This window comes from Mytilus galloprovincialis, chromosome 12, assembly GCF_965363235.1.
Source record: "Mytilus galloprovincialis chromosome 12, xbMytGall1.hap1.1, whole genome shotgun sequence".
NCBI lineage: Eukaryota > Metazoa > Mollusca > Bivalvia > Mytilida > Mytilidae > Mytilus > Mytilus galloprovincialis.
Genome location: NC_134849.1, coordinates 23,837,339 through 23,846,952, shown reverse-complemented (window position 1 = coordinate 23,846,952; position 9,614 = coordinate 23,837,339). Strand labels below are relative to the sequence as shown.

Below are 9,614 nucleotides of genomic sequence, written 5' to 3'. Positions count from 1 at the left end.
TTCCTTTTATTCAAAATATTGATACGTAACAAAATTTCAGTAGTTTTGATACCTTATGCTGACTTGTACAACAAAATGTTTTGACCCCTTCAATCAAAACTGACCATATGCAAACTGATATGTGCACTTTAATTTGTAAATCTATATAACCGTATAGTAAATCAGCCATATTTTTGATATAAGTAAAATTTGTAAATCTATATACCCGTATAGTAAATCAGCCTTTAATTTGTAAATCTATATACCCGTATAGTACATCAGCCATATTTTTTACGTAAGGATTCAATGTATAATACAATAGACAGCAATATTACAATACAATAACAACAACAACAAATTTCGAATTAATTTAGGGAACCAGAATCTCCTCCTTTTATTCAAAATATTGATACGTAACAAAATTTCAGTAGTTTTAATACCTCATGCTGACTTGGTCAACAAAATTATTTGACCGCATGAACCATATGTGCACTTTAATTTGTGAATCTATATACCTACATAGTAAATAAAGGCAACAGTAGTATACTGCTATTCAAACTCATAAATCCATGGACAAAAAACTAAATCGGGGTAACAAAATAAAACTGACGGAAACGCATAAATATAAGAGGAGAACAACGACACAATACTACAATGTAACTAACACACACAGAAACGGACCAAGCATCAGACAAAATCCCACGAGAATAACAAATATAACACCAAAACCAAATACATAAATTTGGGATAGACAAGTACCGTGACACGTCTAATCGCAATGTCAATTTACACTAAAAAATAAGAGAAAACAAACGACGCAACGTTAAATTATAACACACACAGAAACGAACTATAATATAACAATGGCCATATTCCTGACTTGGTACAGGACATTTTTAAAGGAAAAAATGGTGAGTTGAACCTGGTTTTGTGGCATGCCAAACCTCGCACTTAAATGACAATGTTAAATATAACATAGAAATGACAACATAATATTACAGGACTACAATACAAATGAATAGGAAAACGTATTAGACAAAGAAACACATGATATGTAATCAGCCATATTTTTTTAATGTCAGAATACAATGTATAATACAATAGACAGCAATATTGCAATACAATAACAACAACAAAAAATTCGCGTAAATTAAGGGTGCCAGAATGTCCTCCTTTTATTCAAAATATTGATTCCTGACAAAATTTCAGTAGTTTTAAAAACTCATGCTGACTTGTACAACAACATTATTTGACCGCATCGACCAAAACTGACCATATGTGCACTTTAAATTGTAAATCCTTATACCAGCATAGTGAATCAGCCATAACTTTTTATGTCAGGACTCAATGTATAATACAATGGACAGCAATATTGCTATTAAATACCAACAAATTTTTGTTTTCATATATTTAGGGTGCCAGCTTGTCCTCCTTTTATTCAAAGTACTGATACGTTACAAAATTTCGGTAGTTTTTATATCTTATGCTTACTTGTACAACAACATTATTTAATGAATTCAATCAAAACAGACCATATGTGCACTTTAATTTGTAAATCTATATACTTGCATGGTAAATCAGCCATAATTTTTTATGTCAGGATTCAATGTGTAATACAATAGACAGCAAATTGTAGTACAATAACAACAAATTGTTGTTGCTATAAATTTAGGGTGCCAAAATGTCCGCCTTTTAATCAAAATATTGATACGTAACTGACGCCTTTATAAATGTCTTTTACTGGCGCTCCTGTGCACATTTCAGTAGGACCGCAAATGTAAGCAATAATATTGGAAAACAATTAATGCAAAAAATTTTCCCGCATAAATTGAGAGTGTCAGCATGTCATCTCTGTATTCATAATATTGAACAGTCACTAAAGACAGTTCAGGATGGCTTTTAAAACAAAACTTTATGGCTGCATGCGCATCATCCAAGTACCAACACTGACATGGCTGAATTCATTTGTTATTTTTAATAAAAAAAAAGTAAACTTGGTATATGAGGTTCTCTTCTGGGAAAACTATACTATTAATCTATTATATCTGTTGATTGATTTTTTCTGTAGTTAAACGTCAGGTGGCAACTATTTCATCCAAGTACATACAAATTATGTAAATTGAGTATATGAATGTCCGCGAAGAGCGGAAGTGACATAGGTCCAGAAAATTGGTTGGCATGTACCACTTATCGCAAAAATGACTGACCGCACTGTCGATAAAGTTTCTAAAAATGTTATTTTCTCGTCGTATTACGATACACTGTATACAGAAGCTAACAAAATGTATCAAAAGAAGTTGAATTATGCCTCCGACACAAAAAAAAAACCTTCCAGGTCCATATAGTTTAAGCGATAAATGGAACACAAACCCAAATAACTGGCCAGACCTCACCTTTGGTGATATCTACACCTATCTAATTGGCACGCCGTCTATATTCACCAGAGATTCCATGAAAGCCTACAAATCTTTAGAAGCTTACAAGTAAGTTATTTTACTATTTATTCATTTAAGTATATCCGTTAAATTATGCGTATTTTGTTTTTTTATCTCAAAAAATCCATTAGGACAGGCATGGCGTCACCCTGTTACCTAATATTGAAATGTGTATTTGTTTACCTTGTGCGAAAATCACGTGACTTCTAGCCACATTAGGTATTTGAATGTGTTTACCTTTGCAGGTGTCACAATTATGAATGAAAGTGAATAAAAGATAAAGTAGATTGTTTTGATTAAAAATTATCTTTTAAATGCTTCAAATGTGTGGACTAACAATGTATGATACAATTAATAATTAAAGTTAAAATATGTTGCTATGAATCATGAAGTTTCAGGTAATAACTATAATAAAAAAAAAGTATTATAAAATTATACATTATATTTTTTAATGTTTTTTTAATATTAATATTTATATTTTATTTTTGCAGTTATGTTATTAGTGAACATGTCCAAGTTGTTTTGTCCCATCCCTTCTCAGATGACTGCCCGATCATGGCCCTCAAGACTAAAGTGACGCCATCCTAAAGAGCAAGAGACAAACCACATCAGCCATGGGTGTACCTTAACAAGAATACTGGTACAGTGTACTGTGCTCATTGTAACTGTATGGCAGGGTAATATTTTAATCATATTTTAACATTGTTAAAAAAATGTTTTAATCAAATTTATTAACATGAATAGCAATACAATGGTATTGACAGCAAAAATAGGAAGATGTTGTATGACTGCCAATGAGCCAACTGTATGCTTAAGTTTCTAAAAAGCAGTGAAGTACAAATCACTCTATCCACCGTGCATGAGTAAGGTTGATAAGGCCATTGCAAAATTCAAATGTCTATTGTACTTTAATAAAGTTCAGACCAACGGTCAACAGTATCCATACATATGATATTATTAGGGTCTGACTGCTGATTCCTTGTTTAAGCATTAAGTGCCTGTGGTATACTAAAAGCTATATAATACAATTGTAAGCAATGTATCGATTGTATAATCTCATTCATTTCTATGCTTATCTTTCTACTTGTAAAAAAGAACAATCTTTTAAATGTGTTTCTTTTATTATGTAGGTTAGTAGAAGTATGCAGCCATGTTGCAGCACTGCTGTTTAAAGTTGAAATAGATGTCAAGATGGGACTAAACCAGACAAGTTCAACAAGCAAAGCTTGCCAGTGGAACAGTACCTTTAGGAAAGAGGTAAGGACTTATCTATTCAAATGAAAATATCAAAATATCAGTGTAAGCAAAAAAGAGTGTAATTTTGGAATGATTTCATAAGTTTTCCAATTCAATACATATACAAAACCTTATGTCATGTATGTGCATGTTTTTCATAGAGCTATTGATAAAGAAGAAATTTGGTATACACTAATGAGACAGCAGCTGGACAATACACACCACTGAAGAGCATCTAATTATAAAATGTATAAGATGTATAAAAACTTATATTAGTCAGGATAAAATATAATAAAATAAATGTAAATACACACGCACAAGAGTGTGCTGGTTGATCAAAAGGTTTATACTTTAGTATGGATATATTTTAATTTATACAATAAAACTGGTTGTCTTATTGAAATGAATAACAGAATAAAAGAATTGTTATTAATGATTTCTCTTTTGATTTTAGGTAACACCAACAACTATTACTGACATATTTGATCACATTAAAGGTCGTCGTGTGAAAGATGTATGTTCCCTAAAAGCAACTGGGTCAGCACCAATGCCACCACCAGAAGTCATTGATTATTTGTATTCTTTGATACCTAATGCTGCTTTCCTCATCTCCGTCACAGCACCCTCTCAAATTCAAGAGCCTCAACCTGTTACCAAGACAGACAAATTCCCAAAGCTTCTGATAACATTCCAATACCTCAAATGTAAATCTTTATTCGAGACATACAGTTGCGCATCTTACCCGTCAGAAAATCTTGAAGTTGATATAAATTGATAGATACTTGAGAAATAATTAAGACTTGAAGTTATTTATAATTTGTAATCAAAATCAATCATATATGTTCCTAAAATAAGTGTAATTACTATTTTTTTTCAAAAATGTATAAACTAACTTATTCAAGTCATATTTTTGTCATTTTTTTTAAATTAACCCTTTATTTCTATACTCCTCTCAAATCGAATAAATTCTTTGTTTTATAATATAAAGTGATGTAAAAATTCATGAAAACTACATTTAGTCTATGTTTCTATTAAAAATTAAAATCACTCTATTACGTAATTTTATTATTTTTAGAAACAAAAATTACTTGTATGAGTAACTTAAAAAAACAAACTTGTTTAGGTAACGCCCCTGACTGAACAACGTGACAGAAACATGGTGCCTTTGTTCAGAACCCGAATATGGACGTATGATCAAATGTGAGAACTAAAAATGCCCATACCAATGGTTTCATTACAAGTGCGTTAACATCAGACGTAAGCCAAGAGGAAAGGGGTACTGCTTGAACTGTGAAAAAATAGACCCTTTGACCATGGCAATAAGACTAAAATTATATTGAGGCTCAAATATACATTCTTTAATTCTATATCATTTTTTATATGAAAATGTTATGTACACAAAGTAATACAATGCATGGTAGAATAAATTACAATCATCTGAAACACGTTTTGTCTGTTGACCTATTATTTCAGTACAAAATCTAAAAGTGCGGTGACAGAATAGGAAAAAGTCGATTATTAAAAGAGATAAATTTCATTTCATGGTATACGGCTGAAAATTTTCACAGTCCTAGAAAAATGATTTTACTTGAATTTTAGATTGGTCGTCAAAAAGTCGTATGGTGCAATTTTATTAGTGGCAAGAAGTTTGGCTTTTTATTCAAAAGCTGGCCTAGAATATCTTTCTTTTTTGATTTATTTCAATAGTAGACATAATACTCCAACCATAAGGCGAAAAGATATTCTAAAAGCCTTTTCATGACAAATTATGAAGGTAAAAACTACTGTTAATGGGGATTTTTTGTGTTTTACCTAATTCCAACATCAAACAATAAAGCGCTGATAGACGGATTATGTCGCATATACTATAACATGTATAAGGTAATAAAACTGCAAATTGTCTTTTCATGGACACATGTTTTTATGAGGTAAGATTGTTTAAAATCTCTGCTATTCAATCATTAACTCTAAAAAATTCACGATAGTTGTGTCCCGTCCTTAATTGGGATGAATACATAGTTTTCCTGTAATATTTTGGACTTCATAATACTTGTTTTTGTTGATGTTTGATTGATTCATTGAATTTTTTGGGTGTTCGTAATCCTTTTTTAAGATTGTGTTAATATGATTTTATTTATATAAGAGGCAAAATGAGTATTTTAGTTATTTCTTGAAGAAATGTGGATCCGACAAAATCACCCAAAAAAAGAAAACTATAAAGTCCGCTGAAACTTGGCTTTTACATGTCAAAGAAGCAAATATTCAGTTTAATCCTTTAAAAAGTGTTATTTTCTTGAAAAATAATTGATTTGTTTTTACCACTTATAGCAAATCGAGGTATTTTGACATAGTTGATTGGTTTGATGAAGAAATTTTTCCGAAATTGTGACTTTCGTTCATTCATAGATACACTACATATATTGTTCATTTTATTCGATTGAAAATTATAATAAAAGTGGATACGATCGAATTATGTATAAGTCTACATGACATAGTGAAATTTACAGTTCGCACTACAATTTGAAATGCAGAACCTTTTCAAAGGCCTAAAAATAATCATCATTTGCTTAATTCTTTGTTTTCGATGTCAGATATATTGAAGCCTGATTTCCTGTCTCTCTTTTACCCACACAGCAGTTAGTCAGTAAGTACTTACATTTCCCAGGTAGTTTCTGATAACGGATACTACAGAAAATAGAATGTTTGCTTCATATCTTGATCATTTCTTTGATATTGAGACAGACTGACGACTACAAACAAAATTCTATGACAAACTTTGGAGGGCGTTTAGAACTTTCCAATTGTCAATTTCCGCATATCTCAATGTACTACACTCCTCTGCGCCATCGTATAATGTGCACATATCTCAAATGATACATTAAGGTCGTGCATGCTTAGTCAATACAGACTTTATGAACAGGGGTGTACCCCTGACTACTTAAAACAGGCCGCATATTCAAACATTTTAATCGGCAATATCAAAAGGACATTGGTAAAAGTCGACGAACGACGTAAATGACAAACAAAATTCTACAGAACTTTACATAGACCACCAAACACCAACACAAAACATACTGAAAAACAGGGATTATACCGTCTGCCACGGAAGCTTTAGCAGATTCTGTTTTAATTTTGACACTTGAGTGTTGAACGTAAAAAAACAATCACTGAAGCAACATCTTTTTACGGTTTAAGGTTTTTAGGTACCAAGTATCAGATCAGATCTGAACATTTGCAATTAAATTGTGTTCCATTCCTGTTTGTAACATATAGATACTTTTGATTCGCATGAAACGAGTTACACATGTTGACATAAATGAACTGAACTCTTTTAAAAAAAATTTGGAATTCCCCTAGCTTTAGCTTAAAAACATTAATATTGGTAAACTGCTGTTGCCTCTAATGTTTCTTTGAGGCATAAAAATAAAATAGCAACCGGCTCAAGTCAAGAAATCGAAGTCACGGCTATCAAAGATTGTGTACTATCATTTGTCTGTGAGTGTTTTACTCTTTTCTTTGGCCATGGCGTTGTCAGTTTATTTTCGACTTGTGACTTTTAATGTCTCTCTGGTATCCTTCGTCTCTTTCATATGATTGCATCTATTGTAAAATAAAATAAAAGCCAACCAAAACAAGGAATTTCATTCTCTAGAAGACAACATTTGCGGAAAGGCTGGTTCATGCTAATTTGTCATACAGCCACTATAAACCTTTACCGGGAGTCAAACTGTATTCGGAATCACAGGAACATTCACAGAAAGAAGTATTTTTTTGCCAACAACAGTGCGATATAAATGTTTACCCTAGTTCAGATATCAAATTAGATATCACACCAGACTGTAGGGCAGAACGACCACGACAATCAGAAATATTTTGAAGACTACAGTCATGTGAGTATGGCTAGTGTATACTGTCGATCAGAGATGGAATTTCCTCTTGCTTTGTATTAAGAGATATTTTTAGTAACAATAAGAAGGACAAGACGTTTCTCTGAATACAGGGTTCTTTTAACACTTGTCCTAGAGGTGCACTGATATTTCAGTTGTTTTTTCCCCCTATTTATAGATTGATATGGCCAAAGATATTTTTCAATAACGAAATATTTTGAAATTGATGTCCAATGAGCATGCTGGATAAAAGCTCGATATATGTGTTACACCAACATTTGCCCACCTCTATATTGCAATGTAAAACACGCTACATGTCCAAAGATATTGGCAATATTATTATAGGATTCATGGCTTAACAATTTTGTCGTGTTCTTTAAACACAATGGACCAATACTGACAATTTAGATTGGCTACACCTTCCACTTACGAACATATGTATTCCAGCCAAGGTTCAGAACATCGTAATAACGTGTCCATATTACAAAAGCCATTTGAGGTCTGAATTACTGATTAAATTTACGTATATGTAGTGCTATGTTAAACTATAACTTGTATAATGCATAGACAAATAATATTATTTTGCGTCACTTAGTTTGGGATTGAATAACCGAAACTTTCTCCCTTTTTAGACGAATAAAAAGCTGCTCAATTTTAGTTTCTTGTGTACAATTTGGAAATTAGTATGGCGTTCATTACCACTGAACTAGTATATATTTGTTTAGGGGCCAGCTGAAGGACGCTTCCGGGTGCGGGAATTTCTCGCTACATTGAAGACCTGTTGGTACCCTTCTGCTGTTGTTTTTTTTCTATGGTCGGGTTGTTGTCTCTTTGGCACGTTCCCCATTTCCATTCTCAATTTTATATCATAAAACATATTTTTTAAAGTTGTAAGTTTATCATAAAATGATTTATATTCCTATTAGTACAAATTTATTTCATAGAAATCGTCATGACATTGTAAATTCTCAATTATAAGTATGTTTTGAAATATTTTTTGTTGTCTGTTTTGAATGTAGCGAATTCAACGTTTATGGCCAAAACTTAAGTTTTAAGTGCGATTGAGGTATACAAGATGGTTATATTAATAAATACACATTTGTTTATAATTTCCCTTAAATTTAGTTAAGTTTTGACGGACGTTGATCTTATTATTTGAAAAAAATGCATCATTTAAAACTGAAAATTACCCCCCTTTTTGCAAAGTCGCATACGTGTGTTCGGAATTCTCATTTAATAATGGGTTTCCATTTTTTTTATGGAAAATTGAATAATGGAAGAAAAGAGATTAAAATTTTCAATCAATCTACTATAAAAAGATTATTTAAATTGGAGTAAGATATTCAATTTTGTTTTTCCTTAAAAACGACATGTGACCTTTCATCAAGATTTCGGAAAATCTGCGCCATATGTTCTTTTGACGACCAGAAGAATCTCAAAGTATACATGTTTCCGAATCCCATGATATATGATATAGCCGTATACCATTTTTGACGATTAAAATTTCATAATTTCGACTTTGGTCACCGGACTATAATACAACATGTACTTGAGTATTGACTTTACCAAAAAAATCATTTGATACTATCTTTAAGTTCACTTTATTTAACCAAAGAAATTACCACTTTATATTGGCATAGTTTCAGTGTCTAGCTGTTTGAAATCTATCTTTAATTTATATCAATTAATTGCTGATTTTGTAAAAAAAAAAATTTGTACAAAACAATACAATCGCCATGTAAAATAGACTTAGAAGTTCATCATTTGATACAAAGACTGTATACAGTACGGATAGAGACTTATTTTTATGGATGTCTTAATCCGTCAAGTCGGATATGAATAATCCGACATTTTTATGGTAGGTAGTATGGTCATTAATCAACAGATCCAGGTGTGAATGGTAATATATTTGTCCTTTCATCTTAATCCGTGCTACTAGAATTACCGTTCACTGATTTCAGAATCAGGTAACCTGTAGTTTTAACCTGTCAGTCACTTTATTGATTATATTAGTTCTACATCGTATTTGACATAACATATTGTTACAGGTGAAATACTGGAGAAAACTTTGTTTTAA

At 31.6% G+C, this 9,614-nt stretch overlaps 1 pseudogene; it reads left to right on the top strand.

Moving 5' to 3' along the window:
- Window positions 1-2,177: 2,177 nt before the first annotated feature.
- Window positions 2,178-4,425, top strand: LOC143055260 (uncharacterized; annotated as a pseudogene).
- Window positions 4,426-9,614: the final 5,189 nt, after the last annotated feature.